Source organism: Hyla sarda, chromosome 1, assembly GCF_029499605.1.
Source record: "Hyla sarda isolate aHylSar1 chromosome 1, aHylSar1.hap1, whole genome shotgun sequence".
NCBI lineage: Eukaryota > Metazoa > Chordata > Amphibia > Anura > Hylidae > Hyla > Hyla sarda.
In genome coordinates, this window is record NC_079189.1 from 189,005,925 (window position 1) to 189,026,714 (window position 20,790).

The following is a 20,790-nucleotide window of genomic DNA, read 5'->3' on the forward strand; positions in this document are numbered from 1 at the left end:
AGTTTCGTTCAGTTTCAACAACTTCTTGGTACCTAGGCTATTAGCTGTTGAGTCCACTCTTATTGTCAAAGTTCCTGGAGTTCATTTTAATGGGCCTCACATGACTTCCCATCATCAGTTAGATGAATTACTTTTCTGTTAGAATATTTATTTGTTACAAAATGCAGTGGGTTTATTGAACACTAACAAAAAGTATTAAACACATCACTATTTTTCTCACAAAATATACTTCCATTATGACGTGAAATTTTCACAGATGTTGGTAACAACCCAAGTAATCCATACAAAGAAACCAAAACAAATTAAGTTATGTGTAATAATGTGAAATTACACAGTGATAAAGTATTAAACATGCTTACTGATATTTATTTAATACTTTGTACAAAAGCCTTTGTTGGTAATGACAGCTTCCAGGAACTAGTCGCATACATTGCTCTGGTGTAATTTTGGTCCTTTCATACAATCTACAAATCTTGAAGATTCTATGGGCCTCTTCTATGAATTCTGATCTTCACTTCTTTCCATAGAATTTTAATAGGATATAAGTCAGGCGGCTGGGCCATTCGAGCAGCTTTTTTTTTCTTCTTTGAAATTATTTTAGAGATTTTTATTGGCTGTGTGTTTGGTATCATTGTCTTGCTGAAATGTCCATCTGCGTTTCATCTTTATCATCCTGGTAGATGGCAGCAGATTTTTGTCAAGATAGTAAATTTGCCCATTCATCCTTTCTTCAATTATGTGATTTTTGCCAGTACCATTTCCTTAAAAGCAGTCCCTTACCATGATGTTCCCACCTCAAAACTTTACTGTTGGTGTGTTGTTTTTAGGGCGATGTGCAGTTCCATTTCTCCTCTAAACATGGTGTGTATTATGGCTTCCAAACATTTCGATTTCACTCTTATCTGACCACACTTTATCCTCTCAGTATATCACTGGCTTTAAAGGGTAACTCTCATTAAAATAAATTTTTGCTATTGCACTCCTTATGGTAAATAAAAAATATTTCTAATATGCTTTGTTTAAAAAAAAAAAAATGAAGTCTTCTATGTTTTATTTGTGCTTAAAAAAGCTCAAGAGCACATTTTACCCAATCTTATACACAGACTTAGAGTGCTGAGGGGGGGGGGGGGGGTCTAGCCTCCTCCAATTGTAGCTCCTCTCACACATAACTGCCATATGCTGTTGGTTTGACACTACCGAACCCCCCCCCCCCCCCCCCCCCTAGGAACTCCAGACTGCACTTCCTGTGTTTGGGCTTCGGTCCTAAGTCTGTGTATAAGATGGGGGAAAAAATGTGCTCTTGAGCTTTTTTAAAGCACAAATAAAACCTAGAAAACTTCATTTTTTTTAATTAGAAATATGTTTTATTAGAAATATGTTTTATTTTCCATAAGGAGTGCAATAGCAAAAATTAGTTTTAATGAGAGTGCCCATTTAACCACATAAGGACTCAGCGCATACCTGTACGCCCTGAGTCAGCTCTCTTTCTATAATGCCGTGGCCCCGTGTCATAGTGGGTTGGGCCCGGCCTCTAACAATGGCCGGGACCCGTGGCTAATAGCGCATGGCACTGATCGCGGTGCCACACTATTAACCCTTTAGACATGGTGTTCAAAGTTGATCGTGGCATCTAAAGTGAAAGTAAACTACTCCCGGTTAGCTCAGTCAGCTGTCCCGAACAGCTGGAAGACACAAGGAGGGCCCCTACCTTCCTCCTGTGTGTCCGATCACCGAATGACTGCTCAGTGCCTGAGAACCAGGCATGAGCAGTCAAGCAGCAGAATTATTGATCAACGTTATCCTATGGGATAACAATGATCAATGTAAAAGATCAGTGTGTGCAGTGTTATAGCCCCCCTATGGGAGCTATAGCATTGCAAAAAAAAATAAAAATGAAAATAAAGTTTGAATCACCACTTTCCCATTTTCAAATTAAAACTGTGTAAATAAAAATAAATATATATGGTATTGCCGCATGCGGAGATGTCAAATTTATAAAAATATATGGTTAATTAAACCGCACGGTCAATGGTGTACGCACAAAAAAATTACGAAGTCCAAAATAGCGTACTTTTGGTCACTTTTTATATAATGAAAAAATTTATAAAAGCGATCAAAAAGACGGATCAATAAACTTCAGCTCACGGCGCAAAAAATGAGCCCTCATACCGCCCTGTACGCGGAAAAATGTAAAAGTTATAGGGGTCAGAGGATGACAATTTTAAACATATACATTTTCGTGCAGGTAGTTATGATTTTTTTTCCAGAAGTACGACAAAATCAAACCTATATAAGTAGGGTGTCATTCTAATCGTATGGACGTACAGAATAAAGATAAGGTATCTTTTTTACCGAAAAATGTACTGTGTAGAAATGGAAGCCCCCAAAATTTACAAAATTGTGTTTTTTCTTCAATTTTGTCACACAATGATTTTTTTTCCGTTTTGCCGTATATTTTTTGGGTAAAATGACTGATGTCATTACAAAGTAGAATTGTTGGCGCAAGAAATAAGCCATCATATGGATTTTTAGGTGCAAAATTTGAAAGAATTATGATTTTTTTAAAGGTAAGGAGGAAAAAACAAAAGTGCAAAAATGGAAAAACCCTGAGTCCTTAAGGGGTTAAACAAACTTCAACATTCTTTTTATTCAGCAGTGCAGTCTTGTGAGTGTTTTACAGGCCATGGTGGTGGAGTGCATTACTTACGTTTTTGTTTTTTTGAGACAACAGTACCTGCTAATTCCAGATGTTTTTGAAGATCTCCACAAGTGGTCCTTGGCTCTTTGACATCTCTTCTGATAATTCTTTTCAATCCTCCATCATTAATCTTGCGAGGAGCATCTGGTCAAGACAAATTTATGGAGACATGATTGTCTTTCAGCTTCCATATTATGGCCCCAACAGTGCTCACTAGGACATTCAGAATCTTAGAAATGATCCTGTAAACAACGCCATTGTTATGTTTTGCAACAAGTAGATTGTCTTGTTTTTCTATGTCTTTATGCACTTCTCTTTTTTTTCATATGCTCTATAGTTTTTCCCTGTGTATTTTCCTGTTATTAGAAATAATTTAATGTTTGAGCTTATTTGTTTTGGTATCTTTGTATATATGGATTACTTGGGTTTTTACCTACACCTTGTGAAACATTTATGTCAATAGCACCTTTTGGAAATTTTATTTTGTGAGAAAAATTGTGTTCATTGCTTATTTCATCTGCTGTACATAACTTATTGATATACCAAAGCCAAGCCAACTTCTCCATAGTCTTGATGGGAAAATAACTTACAAAAATACCCCCTGAGGGATCTATGGGCTACTGGAGCAATATTAACAACCTTGGGGATATAAGTCCCCTCAGGGAAACCCTGACTAAAGACCTTCTCTGGTCTAAAACTTAACTTTTATTCTTTTTACAACTAATAATTAAGGGTGCTCGATTACCACTAGGTTGCAGTGTGTGATTAAAATTACAATCCCTTATTTGTTATATTTCAGTTTTATGGCATCCTATGCATGGATGTGAGTGACCGCAGAGCTCTGTTTGCAGTTCTCTGCTCTGATGCCGTCTACAGACATAACATCACACAGCTCCGTGGTCCATCCATATTCAAAAACAGGGATTGAGCTAAAATCTATTCTCCTCTGACTCAACGTTTCGCCAGTAGGAACTGGCTTTTTCAAGAGTATGAGGTAAAAGGAAAAAATCATCTCAAAATGTGTAACCCAATTTCTCTTGAGTAAGAAAATACCTCATGTGTATGTCAAGTGTTCGGCGGACGCAGTAGAGGGCTCAGAAGGGAAGGAGCAACAATGGGGTTTTGGAGAGTGAGTTTTTCTGAAATGGTTTTTGGGGGGCATGTCACATTTATGAAGCCCCTATGGTGCCAGGACAGCAAACCCCCCCCCCCCCCACATCACACACTATTATGGAAACTACACCCCTCAAGGAACGTAACAAGGGGTACGGTGAGCCTTAACACCCCACAGGTGTTTGACAACTTTTTGTTAAAGTTGGATGTGTAAATGAAAAAAAAAAATTTTTTCACTAAAATGCTGGTTTTTCCCCAAATTTTACTTTTTTACAAGGGGTAATAGGAGAAAATGCCCCCAAAAATTTGTAACCCCATTTCTTCTGAGTATGGAAATACCCCATGTTTGGACGTCAAGTGCACTGCGAGCGAACTACAATGCTCAGAAGAGAAGGAGCGCCATTGAGCTTTTAGAGAGATAATTTGTTTGGAATGGAAGTCGGGGGCCATGTGCATTTACAAAGCCCCCCGTGGTGCCAGAACAGTGGACCCCCCACATGTGACCCCATTTTGGAAACTACACCCCTCATGGAATGTAATAAGGGGTACAGTGAGTATTTACACCCCATTGGCGTTTGACAGATCTTTGGAACAGTGGGCTGTGCAAACAAAAAAATTACATTTTTCATTTTCACTGACCACTGTTCCAAAAATCTGTCTGACACCTGTGGGGCATAAATGCTCACTGTACCCCTTGTTACATTCAGTGAGGGGTGTAGTTTCCAAAATGGGGTCACATGTGGGTATTAATTTTTTTGCGTTTATGTCAGAACTGCTGTAAAATCAGCCACCCCTGTGCAAATCACCAATTTAGGCCTCAAATGTACATAGTGCGCTCTCACTCCTGAGCCTTGTTGTGCATCCGCAGAGATGCACAACATCCGTACTCAGGAGAAATTGCATTACAAATTTTGGGGGTCTATTTTTCCTTTTACCTCTTGTGAAAATAAAAAGTAAAGTGTTTTTTTACACTAACAGGCTGATGTAGACACCAACTTTTCCTTTTCATAAGGGGTAAAAGGCGAAAAAAAAAACACCAAAATTTGTAGTGCAATCTCTCCCGAGTACGGAAATACCCCATATGTGGCCCTAAACTGTTTCCTTGAATTACGACAGGGCTCCCAAGTGAGAGAGCTCCATGCGCATTTGAGGACTAAATTAGGGATTGCATAGGGGTGGACATAAGGGTATTCTACGCCAGTGATTCCCAAACAGGGTGCCTCCAGCTGTTGCTAAACTCCCAGCATGCCTGGACAGTCAGTAGCTGTCCAGAAATGCGTGGAGTTGTTGTTTTGCAACAGCTGGAGGCTCCGTTTTGGAAACACTGCCGTACAATATGTTTTTCATTTTTATTGGGGGGGACAGTGTAAGGGGGTGTATATGTAGTGTTTTTTTCTTTATTAGGTGTTATAGTAGTGTAGTGTTTTTAGGGTACATTCGCACTGGCGGGTTACGGTGAGTTTCCCACTAGGAATTTGCACTGCGGCGAAAAATTTGCCGCAGCTCATACTTGAAGCAGGAAACTTACTGTAAACCTGCCTGTGTGAATGTACCCTGTACGTTCACATGGGGGGCAAACCTCCAGCTGTTTCAAAACTACAACTTCCAGCATGTACTGACAGACCATGCATGCGGGGAGTTGTAGTATTGCAACAGCTGGAGGCACACTGGTTGGAAAACCTTCAGTTAGGTTCTGTTACCTAACTCAGTATTTTCCAACCAGTGTGCCTCCAGCTGTTGCAAAACTACAATTCCCAGCATGTACTGATCACAGAAGGGCATGCTGGGAGATATAGTTATGCAACAGCTGGAGGTATGCAACTACAACTCCCAGCATGCCGAGACAGCTGTTTGCTGTTTGGGCATGCTGGAATTTGCAGTTTTGCAACATCTGGAGTGCTACAATTTAGAGACCACTGAACAGTGATCTCCAAACTGTGGACCTCCAGATGTTGCAAAACTACAACTCCCAGCATGCCCAGACAGCAAACAGCTGTGTGGGCATGCTAGGAGTTGTAGTTTTGCAAGATCTAGATGGCAGTATAGAGATCACTGTGCAGTGGTCTCTAAACTGTAGACCTCCAGCTGTTGCAAAACTACAAATCCCAGCATGCCCACACAGCAAACAGCTGTCTGGGCATGCTGGGAGTTGTAGTTTTGCAACATCTGGAGGGCTACAGTCTAGAGACCACTATAGTGATCTCAGACTGTAGCACTTTAGATGTTACTAGGCAACTCACCAGCTTCCGTCGCATCCAGTGAGCCGTCCTCTTCTGCCGCACGCCGCCCGCAGATCCCCGTCGCCGCCCGCCGATCACCGTCGCTCCGCAGCCTCCGGACGTGTAAGTGGACGTCGGCACTCGGTCCTCTTCGTTTTCCCCGTTCTGCCCCGCCTATTGTGGGTGGGCAGGACGGGGAAAACTAAAGTAAAGCCCCCCGCCCCCGATCTGCTATTGGTGGTCGCTTCTAGACCGCCAATAGCAGGCATAGAAGGGGTGGCTCACCTGCCACCTCACTCCTATCGCTTCAGGGGGTTCGTGCGTGTCTTAGACAACCGCGATCCCCCTTATATTTCGGGTCACCATAGACCCCGTAATGACCCGGAATCGGCGCAAATCGTAAGTGTGAATTCACTTGCGATTTGCGCCGATCGCCGACATTGGGGGGGGGGGGGGTCATTTGGGCATTTGTACAGGGGGGCCTGTTGATAGATATCAGCAGTCACCCCGGTCCCCACCCGGCGCGTGGCGGGGACCGAAATTCCCACAGGCGTATGTATACGCCCTTCGTCCTTAAGTACCAGGACGCAAAGGTGTATGCATACGCCCTTCGTCCCCAACAGGTTAAAAAAAAAAGTCCAAGGGACTAAAATAGGTGCACAATCTACTTGTCCTCATGAAAATCCACTTGTCCTGGTACACAAAATAATTTTAAAATAGTATGCAAATAAGGTCTTTTAAACATTTTGTAAATTTTGGGGGCTCTTGTGCACTTTTCATTATAAATGACACATTATTTTTAATATGTAGGTCGATACAATTACAATGATACCTGATTTATATAGGTTATATTTTATATTACAATTTAAAAAAATTACAACTATTTGTACTGGAGTAAGTATGCTTAAAATTTTTCTTTTCTGATCCCTCTAACTTTTTTATTATTCCGTATACGGTGATGGATGAGGGCTCTTTTTTGTGCCGTGAACTGTAGTTTTTATTGATACCATTGTGGTATTGATCAGCCTTTATAGTTGCATTTTTACTTCATTTTTTTCTGGGATGTGATTAAAAACCCACAATTCTGAGGTTTGGTATTTTTTTTTTTACACCGTTCACCGTACAGGATAAATAATGTAATATTTTAAGTTTGGACAATTATGCATGCGGTGATACCATATATGTTTATTTTTATTATGTTTACATATTTTTTTATGCATAATGGGAAAAGGGAGTGGTTTAACCTTTATTTCCTTTCTTTATTTTTTTTTTACATTTTATTAGTTCTTTTCAGGGACTTGAAGGAGATTAGTAGATTCCTCATACAGATCAATTCAGTTCAATAGATCTGCATTGATCTGTGTGCTCTGCGCTTGATTTATAAAACCATGCTCAAGAGAGGCTCAATCAATCTCAGAGTCAGACTTGTAGGAAAGCGGAGGTAAGCGCTCCAACTACTTCTGCAATGGATCGTTCACCTGCAGAAATCCCCCCCCCCCCCCCCCCCCCATCTTCCTCCCCATAATATTAGCTTTGACAGAGGTGATCTTAAGAGTTATTAGCCAGCTGCAGAGATTTCCGAGTGTGCTGGCTGCAGTAGCTGACCCAAAGCTACTGCAGTCAGTTGAGGGCTGCCCAGTTTGGTTAGGAGCCCGCTCCATATACCCTTAACGGCACAATGACGTTAAGGGTCCCTGGGACATGCGTCCCTGGGATCGAGGGATAGGATTTCCACAATCCTTGGTCTAAGGATTAGCTGCTGGTTGGACCATTCTTGCAGCTGCGTTATATGTATTTCCTGTATTTTCCCATTTTTCTGCTGCTCATCTCTGTGCATTTCTGTCTAGAGCAGGGGGTTTGACCCTTATCTGGTGACTGACAGCATGATCAATCCACTGCACAGAAATAGGCACATAGATATGTAACTGATCTCCAATGCACATGCAGGCTAAAAAAACAAAAATGATTGACAGCTTGTAGTGAAAGCATGTAGATTCCTAAGATGAGTCGAGGTAGAGTTAGGTAACTTTACTTGACCATGGGCAACAATTCTATTGACGATAGCAGAGGCAGTAGAATGGCAATCATCTTTCTGGTAGCAGAGGCAGGAGAACACCAATTCTATTGCTGATAACACAGACACTGTAGTGAGCCTGTAATGATGACTCCACCCCACTTCCTGTGTTCTGTATCGATGTATCTGTTACTAGAGACAAGTGACGTCAGAGTGAACCTAACTAATATTAGTAACCAGAAAAATCTGTAAAAGGGAGAAACTTTACTCACCTATTTATAGAAATAAATAGCACTTTGGATATTGCTCACATTCTGTCTATGTGCATAAGTTGTCTGTAAAGTTAGTCACCATTTATTTACAGTTATTGTCCTTTTTAGAAAATCTATTTTTATGTAATCTGTTGGCCAGAGTGGAGAGTGGCTATGAAGAATGTTTCTCTTTCTGAGAGACCTATCCTATACTGTATTAGGGTAGAGCCACATATAACGGAACTGCAGTGTTTTTTACACTGCGGATCTGACGGTGACCTGACCCTATATTGTGCCTCCAGCTGTTCTCAACACCCGTGTGCTGCTTGCAGCAGCAATCCACTGCTAAGAGCAGCAACACAGGGACCTGTGAGTAGCCGCACGCAATCACAGTGTACTTACAGGCATCTCGGAGCCTCCGCGATGTCTGAGTACACTGCATGCGCATGGCGACTCGCTCGCCCCTGTGTGGCTGCTCGTAGTGGTGGATTGCTGCTGCAAGCAGCACAGGGGGGTTGGGAACAGCTGGAGGCACACTATAGGTTCGGGTCACTGGCGGATCTGCAGCGTAATATACGCTGCGCATCCGTTACATGTGACCCTACCCTTAAACAGACAAACTGTTGATTTGAATAGACACTGTGTAATTCTTCATTTTCCCTCAGGTGGCACTGCAGGAAAATGTAAACTTTCTCCATAGATAACAGTTATTGGGGATCCCAGCAGGGAAACTTATTGATTGGCTGGTTGTCAAAATTAATTTCATTCTGTGCCTGCACATTAATTATACACAACTATAGATAATAAATCATCTTCTGTTTGGTAATGTGAAATGTCATTTGCTCATTTTAGCTGTCACTCACATAATTGTAACTTAGCTGTACACTTCTTTCTAAGCAGTAGTATCAAGGTATCTGGAAATAGCCGATTTTGTTGCTAAATTGACAGATTACCAGAATTATAACCTCCATTGATTTATTAATAGATTACAACAACAGCCGCATTTTTACATACACCATTAATCTATGTGGTTTAGCTCAGCCATTGAGTTTAATAATCTGTTTTTGATTTTTTTTTAAAGAAAATTGTATTGAGCACTGGTAATTATGCAGATAGATAGACACAGACAAATAAGCCTTATGAGCCATAACATTAGAACAGTTGATAGGTGAAGTGCAATATGTTAAATATTTGTGACAATGGCACATGTCAAGAGGAGTGGTCCAAAAAAAGTTTTTTTTACAAATGTAGTCAAACATAAAAATGTATTTAGTATCACAGTAGTTGTACCAACCCATAAAATAAAGCTGCACAGTTAAACATTTATAGAGTACCTCTCATGATCTTGTTTAATTTTAGAATCCTCCCAGTTCACTGCCCCATCTTGATAAACCACCCCCTGCATTTATTTTTATTATTAGTTAGATTTCTACTTTGATATTGCTCTGTATTTTCTGCCCAGTCTGTCTGATTCACAGACTGGGAAGGTGCGTTACCCAGCAGGCATGACATCATCTGAAGCCGTAAAGGGGAGAACTTCATCCCTCACTCTGCTACACACAGCCCAGAGCAGTTCAGTGTGTGAGATTAGCTATTATTGGCTAAGACTGCACCCCCCTTTCCCAGCACTCCAGACTGCATTTCTTGATTTTGGACTTTTGCAAGGCCAGCAGGAGTTCAAAGTCTGTGCAAGAGATAGGGGGAAATGTGCACTGGACAAGTAGGGAGACACCTATTGGCAACTTTTTAAAACACAAATAAAGCATAGAAAACTTCAAGTACATTAGAAATATTTTTTATTTACCATATGGAATGCAATATCAAAAATTAGTTTTAGTGACAGTGCCCATTTAAAATCAGTCTCTTAGCAACACACACAAAATTCTTGCCCTTAAAGTCCTGAATAGATTAATAAATGGTTCACAGACAGCTGGAGAGAGGACAAATGTTTTATGGTTGCAGAAATAAAGAATGACACTATAAGATTGTGGGTTAAAGAACAGTCTAGAAGACACTATACACTTGGCTGTTAGAAATACACAGATACCTTAAAGGGGTACTCCACCCCTAGACATCTTATCCCCTATCCAAAGGATAGGGGATAAGATGTCAGATCACCGCGGTCCTGCTGCTGGGGACCCAAGGGATTGCCACTGCGGCACCCCGCTGTCATTACTGCACAGAGCGAGTTCGCTCTGCACGTAATGACGGGCAGTACAGGGCCGGAGCATCGTGACATCATGGCCCCGCCCCTCGTGACATCACAGCCCGCCCCCCTCAATACGAGTCTATGGGAGGGGGCGTGGCGGTCGTCACGTCCCTGCCATAGACTTGTATTAAGGGGGCGGGCCGTGATGTCACGAGGCGCGGAGCCATACGTCACGCTGCTCCGTCCCCAGTATCGCCCGTCATTACGCGCAGAGCAAACTCGCTCTGTGCAGTAATAACAGCGGGGTGCCGCAGCGGCGATCCTGTGGGTCCCCAGCAGCAGGACCGCGGCAATCTGACATCTTATCCCCTATCCTTTGGATAGGGGATAAGATGTCTAGGGGCGGAGTACCCCTTTAATGGTTGTAGCATACACTTACAGGCCTGATACATGATTGTAGATAAATTCAGCTATGCAGTTTTTTTCTTACAGATTTTACCTGATTTAACTGGTTTCAACATGTCATAAAGGTTAAAATTGCTTTCTCTCCATATCATGTTGTCCTCATAAGTGAAGATAATGACTCTTAACTTGTCCCACGCCGTATCCTAATGCCTTGTAAGGAGTCCCAGGGAAATGTGGCATCCTCATGTAGTCACCACTGGTTCGGGCTGTAACCACTCCTACTATGTGTGATTGAGAGCTCAGGCACCGTCAACGTCACTGCTCTGATCTCTCTGCTCAGGGAATAGATCAGTGACGCAGGCTGTGCCCAGGCTTTCAATCACAGTTTTCATTTTAAGTAGTCAAATGGGTTGTCCCACTCAGTATTTGACACCTCTCTATATGCACACTTATACAGATAATAGCCATCAGTCACCGAGTAGGACTGTCCACTTGACAATTTAGTCCAGAAGGAGCAAAAGATTAAATGAAAAAATTAGTAGTTGTCCTGGGACTTTTTCCCAAAAATATTCTGCTCCTTTTCCTCTATTATAGGATGCCTGCAAAATAGACACTATTTTCTACGTGACAAGTTCCTTTTAAACAGTTCTCCAAAGGGGCCATATCAACAGACTTTCACGCAAGGAAAGGGAAAGTTTTAACCCTCTGAAAAACTGGGTTCGAAATAGAACTTCATATTAAAGGAAAGATTTCCGATATTAAAAGTCAAGTACATACATGTTCCTAGTAAAGTAGGTTCTGGGTCATACAATGTACCTGAAAGTAACATCTAGCAATATAGTTGCAGTGGCTCATTGATAAGTGTACTATAAGTTGTACTGAAAACTGGAACTATTGAAGCAAGACCAACTTACAATGCAGACCACATAAGAAGGAGAATTTCATGTACTAGTTAATTTCCCAGAGTACATCCTTGTTTTTATGATGTGGAAATGGTCAGGAAAGCTGAATCCCCTTCAAGGAATCTTCTACATTAATGATTGAACACAAACATAATGATTGAACTCTTGTCCTTCCTATTTTCTCACACCGCAAGAAAAATGAATTCCTGTCGTTGTAAGGGCAGCTCCATTGTATACCACCAATGAACTCTCACCTCTCTGTTCATTTGTGCGAGGCATAGAGGCACGGATGTGATGAGCAGCATTAATAAGAGGAGATAAAAGATGCTCTGGCCTTTGAGTCTAGTGAGATGCGGCAGCATGTGTAACAGAAATGTGCTGATTGCTCTTGAGGTTACAACAGGGCAGCGAGTGGAAGCTGCGGAATATCAATTGTGAAAATCACGTTCTACTCTTGAGCTTCGAATGAAATGCGCTGCCTGGAATTTACACGCGTTACATTTCTCTTTTGAAGATCTTAAAAGAGCAAACCCTCTGAATTGTTTTTTTTTATTGAATTTTAGCTGGAAAGGGATTATATTCATCTTTTCACATGCATGCATGAAATTTAGAAGCGCTATCATCCCTAACAAGGAAACTGCAATGGATCCCTTGAGAACGAATGGCTATATGAACCTGCACTGGTCCTCTCTAAGCCACAATCCCAGCAGTGATCACAATCATTGCCCTTTAGGGTTATGTTGTTATTTTTATTATCTTACAGAAAACTTTTCATACATCTATTTACTAAAGCAGTCACAATAAGCTTAATTTTTTTTTTCTGCTCTTTATTTCTTAATCATCAGCTTTTCTGTGTATATGAGCACATGCTGAGGAGAATCATCTCATTATCAATAGAGGATGGCCAAGGCAATGACACCTCTATTGTGAGGTATCACAGTATACAGGAAAACTGCCTTGTCAAAGTGCTTGTAGAGAAAAGTCCCCAACTCTGTCATCCCTTGCCAGACCTTTTCAGAATGCCTGTTCCCTTGAGCAGAGACTACTCCGTAGGCAGTGTTACCTCAGTTGCACACTGTGAACCAGACCCTTGAGTTACAGTTAAAGTATTATGGCAATGGTTTACAGTGTGCGATTATTTGCATAGCTGATCACAGAGGATTGTTCTGAAAGTCTGAACAAATACTTAGACTTTTCTGAATAGTGTTTTGGGACTTGGCTATATGTAATATTTTATTCCATCAATTCTTGATATTGTCATATTACATATGTCCTCCAGGTCTTTATAGAGTCACGGGTGAAGGCCTTCGATAATCAATGATTTTAGTGTATTGGCCACTACCTACTGTAGACATAGAGCATGCTGTTCTTGTTTTACTTCATTGTTCTTAATTTTGAGCTACTGTAATTCGACTGTTTATTGTAGCTATTGATGCCTTTTATGATTGTTGTACAATATGTGAGACAAGGATGTGTACATGTACATGTGATACTGTGTTGCATTGTCATTGCCATGTCTTATATTTGAAAACCAATAAAAATTATTACAAATACTTAGGCTGGACTAGCAGCCCCGATATTCCATAAATTATTGTGTTATAACTCCATTATCTAGAGAGCCCAGATCAGATCCTATCTGCAATCAAAGGCTTATACAACATTTCAGGAATTAAAAATGTATTTGACCTTGCATCAGTTAGCATTGCCCATAATTGTGCCTTAACCTCTTAAGGACCCAGGACGTACGGGGACGTCCCCGCACCCTGGGCCTTAAGGACCCAGGACGTCCCCGTACGTCCTGACGTTTTCCGGTCTCTGCCGCTCGCCGGGCAGAGATCGGAACTGGATGCCTGCTGAAATCCTTCAGCAGGTATCCAGGGCAAACGCCGAGGGGGGCCATGTAGGCCCCCCATGTCGGCGATCGCCGCAAATCGCAAGGGAAATCGCCCTTGCGATCTGCGGCGATACCGGGCTGATCGGGTCTCTGGGACCCGACCGCCCGGTAATTTTGCATGATCCCGGCTGTCACAGACAGTTGTAGTTGTAGTGCTGTAACATCTGGCCCTTCAGATGTTGCAGAACTACAACTCCCAGCATGCCTGGACAGTTTTGGCATACTGGGGGTTGTAGTTTTGCAACATCTGGAAGGGCACAGATTGGGAACCACTGTATTAGTGGTCTGCAAACTAGTCCTCCAGATGTTGCAAAACTACAACTCCAAGCATGCTGGGAGTTGTAGTTCGGCAACATCTGGCTCTAAAGATGTTGCCGAACTACTACTCCCAGCATGCCTGAGAATGTTTGGGAGTTGTGGTTTTGCAACAGCTGGAGGCACACTGGTTGGGAAACATTGTTTCCTAACTCAGTGTTTCCCAACCCGTGTGCCTCCAGCTGTTGCAAAACCACAACTCCCAAACATTCTCAGGCATGCTGGGAGTAGTAGTTTTGCAACAGCTGGAGGTCCCCCCCCTGTGAATGTACAGGGTACACTCACATGGGCAGCGGGCTTACAGTGAGTATCGGGCTGCCAGTTTGCAATGCAGCAAACTTTGCGCGGCAGCTCAAACTCGCTGTAACCCCCCCGCCCGTGTGACTGTACCCTAAAAACACTACACTACACTAACACAAAATAAAATAAAAAGTAAAAAACACTACATATACACATACCCCTACACAGCCACCCTCCCTCCCCAATAAAAATGAAAAACGCCTGGTACGCCACTCTTTCCAAAATGGAGCCTCCAGCTGTTGCAAAACAACAACTCCCAGTATTGCCGGACAGCCGTTGACTGTCCAGGCATGCTGGGAGTTTTGCAACAGCTGGAGGCACCCTGTTTGGGAATCGCTGGCGTAGAATACCCCTATGTCCACCCCTATGCAAATCCCTAATTCAGGCCTCAAATGCGTATGGCGCTCTCACTTTGGAGCCCTGTCGTATTTCAAGGCAACAGTTTAGGGCCACATATGGGGTATCGCCGTACTCGGGAGAAATTGACTAACAAATCTTGGGGGGCTTTTTCTCCTTTCACCCCTTATGAAAAGGTGAAGTTGGGGTCTACACCAGCATGTTAGTGTAAAAAAAATAAACTTTTTACACTAACATGCTGGTGTTGCCCTATACTTTTCATTTTGACAAGAGGTAAAGGGGAAAAAAGCCCCCCAAAATTTGTAACACAATTTCTCCCGAGTACGGAGATACCCCATATGTGGGCGCAAACTGCTCTGGGGGCGCACAACAAGGCCCAGAAGGGAGATTGCGCCATGTACATTTGAGGTGATTTGCACAGGGGTGGCTGATTGTTACAGCGGTTTTGACAAACGCAAAAAAAAAAACACATGTGACCCCATTTCGGAAACTACACCCCTCACGGAATGTAATGAGGGGTGCAGTGAGAATTTACACCCCACTGGTGTCTGACAGATCTTTGGAAGAGTGGGCTGTGCAAATTAAAAATGTTGTACAGCCCACTGTTCCAAAGATATGACAGACACCAGTGGGGGGTAAATGCTCACTTTACGCCTTCTTACGTTCCTCAAGGGGTCTAGTTTCCAAAATGGTATGCCATGTGGGGGTTATTTTGCTGTCCTGGCACCATATGGGCTTCCTAAATGCGACATGCCCCCCGAGCAAAATTTGCTCTCAAAAAGCCAAATATGACTCCTTCTCTTCTGAGCATTGTAGTTCGCCCGTAGTGCACTTCAGGTCAACTTTTGGGGTACCACCATACTCAGAAGAGATGTGGTTACAAATTTTGGGGGGTATTTTCTGCTATTAACCCTTGCAAAAATGTGAAATTTGGGGGGGAAACACACCTTTTAGTGATTTTTTATTTATTTATTTTTTTACGTATGCAAAAGTCGTGAAACGACTGTGGGGTATTAAGGCTCACTTTATTTCTTGTTACGTTCCCCGAGGGTTCTAGTTTCCAAAATGGTATGCCATGTGTTTTTTTTTTGCTGTCCTGGCACCATAGGGGCTTCCTAAATGCGACATGCCCCCGAGCCAAATTTGCTCTCAAAAAGCCAAATATGACTCCTTCTCTTCTGAGCATTGTAGTTCACCCATAGTACACCTCAGGTCAACTTATGGGGTACCTTCATACTCAGAAGAGATGGGATTACAATGTTTGGTGGGTATTTTCTGCTATTAACCCTTGCAAAAATGTGAAATTTGGGGGGAAACACACATTTTAGTGAAATTTTATTTTTATTTTTTTACATATGCAAAAGTCGTGAAACACCTGTGGGGTATTAAGGCTCACTTTATTCCTTGTTACGTACCTCAAGGGGTCTAGTTTCCAAAATGGTATGCCATGTGGGGGATTTTTGCTGTTCTGGCACCATAGGGGCTTCCTAAATGCAACATGCCCCCAAAAACCATTTCAAAAAAACGTACTCTCCAAAATCCCCTTGTCACTCCTTCGGTTCTGAGCCCTCTACTGCGCCCGCCGAACACTTTACATAGACATATGAGGTATGTGCTTACTCGAGAGAAATTGGGCTACAAATATAAGTATACATTTTCTCCTTTTTCCCCTTGTAAAAATTCAAAAATTGGGTCTACAAGAACATGCGAGTGTAAAAAATGGAGATTGTGAATTTTCTCCTTCACTTTGCTGTTATTCCTGTGAAACAGCTAAAGGGTTAAAACGCGGACTGAATGTCATTTTGAATACTTTGGGGGGTGCAGTTTTTATAATGGGATCATTTGTGGGGTATTTCTAAAATGAAGACCCTTCAAATCCACTTCACACCTGAACTGGTCCATGAAAAATTGTGAGTTTGGAAATTTTGTGAAAAATTGGAAAATTGCTGCTGAACTGATGCAAATATAAAGTAGACATATTGTATATGTGAATAAAAAAAAAATTATTTGGAATATCCATTTTCCTTACAAGCAGAGAGCTTCAAAGTTAGAAAAATGCTAAATTTTCAAATTTTTCATAAAATTTTGGGATTTTTCACCAAGAAAGGATGCAAGTTACCACAAAATTTTACCACTATGTTAAAGTAGAATATGTCACGAAAAAACTATCTCGGAATCAGAATGATAACTAAAAGCATTCCAGAGTTATTAATGTTTAAAGTGACAGTGGTCAGATGTGCAAAAAAAGGCCGGGTCCTGAGGTGTAAAATGGCTGGGTCCTTAAGGGGTTAAAGGAGTACTCCTCTGGGAAAAAAAAAAAAATTTTTCATCAACTGGTGCCAGAAAGTTAAACAGATTTGTAAATTACTTCTATTAAAAAATCATAATCATTCTAGTACTTATAAGTTTCTGTATGCTCCAGAGAAAATTCTTTTTTTTATTTTATTTCCTTTCAGTCTGATCACAGTGTCTCGGCTCCTCTGTCTACTGTCCAGAGTAGGAGAAAATCCCCATAGCAAACCTATCCTGCTCTGGACAGCACCTAAAATGGACTGAGGTGTCAGCAGAGAGCACTGTGGTCAGGCAGAAAGGAGGGGGAAAAAAAGAACTTCCTGTGGAGCATACAAAAGCCTATAGGTACTTGGAGGAATAAGATTTTTTTATAGAAGTTATTTACAAATCTGTTTAACTGTCATCAGTTGATTAAAAAAAAAAAAATTCCACTAGCATACCCCTTTAAGGCACAGTACTATGGCACTTTAGAGCATGGCAAAAGAACGGATCATCACTTTTTCTTCTTTTATCTAATCCCTCCTCCTTCATCTTTTCCTGCCTCCCTCCAAACGTTTCTACTAACTGAGAAGAGTAAATTATTTTCTGAGTTATGGTGTTATTTTTACTGCAAAATCTATTTTTTGTGGTTATACACCCATTTATGCATATTCTAATTTGTGTTTTCCTACATATTATATATGGAATATGTAGACAAAAGACACAGCAATTGGCACTGTCACTAGTTTAGTTTATAGCTTGGGACTTCCAAGCGGGACATACAGCAAAACAGCGGCCCCGCAATTCTGAGTTGACCTGGTGCTCAATCCTCAAGATTAAAACAATATATACATAGTAGAGAGAAGGTAGAAACACTGTGCACACTACACTTACCTGAGTGTGTCTGGCATCTTGCTTGTAACTAACGTTATACACCTTGAATAAATAAACATCATGAGTACCACTCAACCTGGTTTCTTTTTACCAGACTAAAAGGCCTGTACACTTGATTATTAGTACTTTTTTTGTACATACAAGGCTTTATTTATTGGATGATTTACCATTGTTTTATCATAGGAGACTGCTTATTCAGCTACAGTGGCTTTTTGGGTCTCTGCTATAGAAGCTTGGCTTTTCCTACAATTGCCATGTGTAAAGTATTATCCCATAATGTCAGGGATTTTAATTGGCCAATAAGGAGGAGAGAAGTTTTTTACACTCTTACAAATTGAAGCCAGATATCATATGCGTGCAATAATCACTTTATGGAGAAGTCCTGTACTAAATATTTTCAGAATTACTACCATTCCAATTTACAAAATAAGAGCTTCATTTTCAGAAGAAATTCCTTACTTATTTGCATTAGCTTAGTTGTACGGGATCTACGGGCACGCTGTGTTGTTCTACTTTTATTTACAAGATTTTAGTTTTTTATGTTAACTCCTATGCCCCAAATGACAATCTATTCACCTTTTAATAGACATCTATGTCTTCTAAGAGATATAGTGTGCTTTGTAATGTCTACATCTATCTTGGAGAGAACACATTGGCTCAACATGGTTCTGTACATACCCCATAAATAAACATTACACCAGAAAAAATTGGATTCTTATTTCTACCCACCTAATTTCCTTTCTATTATATGCTTGTCAATTTTTTCCCTATATCTCCTGTTTGAGTGGAGCAGCAGTAGAACATGCACACGGTTACCGTATTCAAGGTCTATAGCAGTGGTCTTCAACCTGGATTGATAGAGACAGGCAAGTATATCTGCTACCTTCAGAACTACATTCCAACCAACACCCCCATAATCTAGTAATTGATAGGGGTTCCAGTAGTTGAACCACCCAGCCAGTGGATTATTGATATGTTTTTGTTAATGTAATGTCATAGGTAGGGCAAATCCACAATGTAAAAATGGTCACTCTTCCATGGTTCCTTTATTATTTTCATACCTCAGTTCCCTCTGCTGATAATAGAAAAATACCACAATAAATTAAATTAAATATTCTGAATAATCTTCTTTGATAAAAGAAAGGAATTACTTGAGTCTATTTTTTGCTCTAAATTTTCCATTGGTGTGAAAGAAATGTTAGGTCAACATCTGGTCGAACGTTTTAGCCAATCTATATTTCCTGCACACACTCCCAAGGATTTCACTTTATTTGAATGCCTCTACCTTCTTCTAAAAGCCCCCAATCATACATTGAGAACAACCTCCTTCTAACTCCTTTCTTTAAACCCATAAATTTGACTTTATGTGAGGGTAGGAACCTGACTTGAGGAGTGACATTGTCTATTGAGAACATCACATAAATGCTTTACTATGATCTCTAGGGGTAGCTATGAAGTGTTGCTTATGGGAGTCTTCATTTAAAGTTATTTACAGATCATATGTGGTATTTACCACATACATATACAGTCATGGCTGTAAATGTTGGCACGCCTGAAATTTTTCAAAAAAATTAAGTATTTCTCACAGAAAAGGATTGCAGTAACACATGTTTTGCTATGCACATGTTTATTCCCTTTGTGTGTATTTGAACTAAATCAAAAAAAGGGAGGAAAAAAAGCAAATTGGACATAATGTCACACCAAACTCCAAAAATGGGCTGGACAAAATTATTGGCACCCCTAACTTAATATTTGGTTGCACATCCTTTGGAAAAAAATAACTGAAATCAGTCGCTTCCTATAACCTTCAATGAGCTTCTTACACCTCTCAGCTGGAATGTTGAACCACTCTTCCTTTGCAAACTTCTCCAGGTATCTCTTATTGGAAGGGTACCTTTTCCCAACAGCAATTTTAAGATCTCTCCACAGTTGTTCAATGGGATTTAGATCTGGACTCATTGCTGCCCACTTCAGAACTCTTCAGCGCTTTGTTGCCATCCATTTCTGGGTGCTTTTTGACGTATGTTTGGGGTCATTGTCCTGCTGGAAAACCCAAAATCTCAGACGCAAACCCAGCTTTCTGACACTGGGCTGTACAGTGCGACCCAAAATCCATTGGTAATCCTCAGATTTCATGATGCCTTGCACACATTCAAGGGACCCAGTGCCAGAGGCAGCAAAACAAGCCCAAAACATCATTGAACCTCCACCATATTTCACTGTAGGTACTGTGTTCTTTTCTTTGTAGGCCTCATTCCGTTTTCAGTAAACAGTAGAATGATGTGCTTTACCAAAAAGCTCTATCTTGGTCTCATCTGTCCACAAGATGTTTTCCCAGAAAGATTTTTGCTTACTCAAGTTCATTTTGGCAAAATGTAGTCTTGCTTTTTTATGTCTCTGTGTCAGCAGTGGGGTCCTCCTGGGTCTCCTGCCATAGTGTTTCATTTCCTTTACATGGCGACAGATAGTTTGCACAGACACTGATGCTCCCTGAGCCTGCAGGAAGGCTTTAATATCTTAGGAACTTGTTTGGGGCTGCTTATCCACCATCCGGACTATCCTGCGTTGACACCTTTCATCAATTTTTCTCATCTGTCCACGTCCAGGGAGATTAGCTACATTTCCATGGGTTGCAAACTTCTTGATAATGTTGCGCACTGTGGACAAAGGCAAATCTAGATCTAGATTTTGTATCGGACAGTGCCCATTTAAGCACCGCCTTACATATTTGTTATCTATTTTACTCATCTAGTCTACCTACTTGGTGTAAACCAATCTAGGTCTATGCTTTTCATCTTAAAGGCTGCACTTATACACACACACTGTTTTTGGCAGACAATAATTTAGATATGACCTTCTCTTTTGAGAAACGTATGAAATATTGGCAAGTGTATCTTCCCTTAAGATCTCCCACCTAAACTAGTGTAATGGGTGGAAAGACACTAATGCACGCTGGGTGGAACTGTTGGCGAGCCAATCATATGATGACCAGATGTGACCCCAATGAC

At 41.2% G+C, this 20,790-nt stretch overlaps 1 protein-coding gene across 1 annotated transcript in view; it reads left to right on the forward strand.

Moving 5' to 3' along the window:
- Nucleotides 1-20,790, forward strand: part of TBCK (TBC1 domain containing kinase) — a 307,224-nt gene that overhangs the window by 133,510 nt on the left and 152,924 nt on the right. The gene's annotated exons all lie outside the window — the stretch shown is intronic.